Source organism: Alexandromys fortis, unplaced genomic scaffold, assembly GCF_014885135.2.
Source record: "Alexandromys fortis isolate MF-2015 unplaced genomic scaffold, M_Fortis_MF-2015_v1.1 scaffold_13, whole genome shotgun sequence".
Classification (NCBI taxonomy): Eukaryota; Metazoa; Chordata; class Mammalia; order Rodentia; family Cricetidae; genus Alexandromys; species Alexandromys fortis.
In genome coordinates, this window is record NW_026067908.1 from 11606065 (window position 1) to 11606959 (window position 895).

Here is an 895-nt window from a genome sequence, read left to right on the forward strand (position 1 = left end):
GGGGTGGGAGGAGGGGGAGGGAAATGGGAGGCTGGGAGGAGGCGGAAATTTTTTTTCAATAAAAAAATGGTTTCCAGGGTACAGAAATGCATGCTTTATATCTCTGTATATTTGAATATATTTTCAGTGCATGATTTTACATTTAGCCTGTAATTATAATACATGAAGTGTCATTTTACCTCCAGTACCGCTGCTTTCGACACAGGAGCTGTGCTCGACACACTTGTGGCTGTTCTGCATGAGTACATTATGGCGTCAACCCTGTGACATACACCTGTATTTGTCTGCGTGTACGTGAAGGGTTTGACACAATGATGTCATCACTTTGGGTACTCATAGGTAGACATATCTGCATGTGGGCAGACCTGCCTGAAGAGAGATAGAGGAGTGGTGCCTCAGTCCTGAAGACCATCAAAATATGTGAAAAGGTCATTCAGCCCCAAGGGGTCACGAATCACAGGTTGAGAACCCTTAGACTAGACCCTCTCTTTTCTCCTTGAGACTTGCCATTCTGTCTTCTGTTTGATTCATTCTGCTTGTAAAGCTTTCCTTTAAGTTATCTAGTTGAGCGATGGAGTTTCAATTCTATCTCATTTCAGCCTGGGTCCTCTTGAGTGTTTTTAGTCTTTTCATTGGATTCACTCTCATCTTGGCTTGTTCTCATTGTTTCTAGTGTTTTCTTAAGCATCAGACAGCTGTTTGCTTTCCTGAAACCATTTCTCTGTGATTTCATTGAGCCTGTTTCTTTGTGTTTTAAAGCACTAAACAATTCCACACCAGTTTGGATTCAAAGGGTTATTTATTTAAGGGGAAAAAACTTACAGAACACCGTCCTACATGACAGCCAGGAAAGGAGTTTAGTCACTGGAGCAAGAGAGGGAGCAGAGGGCTGCCG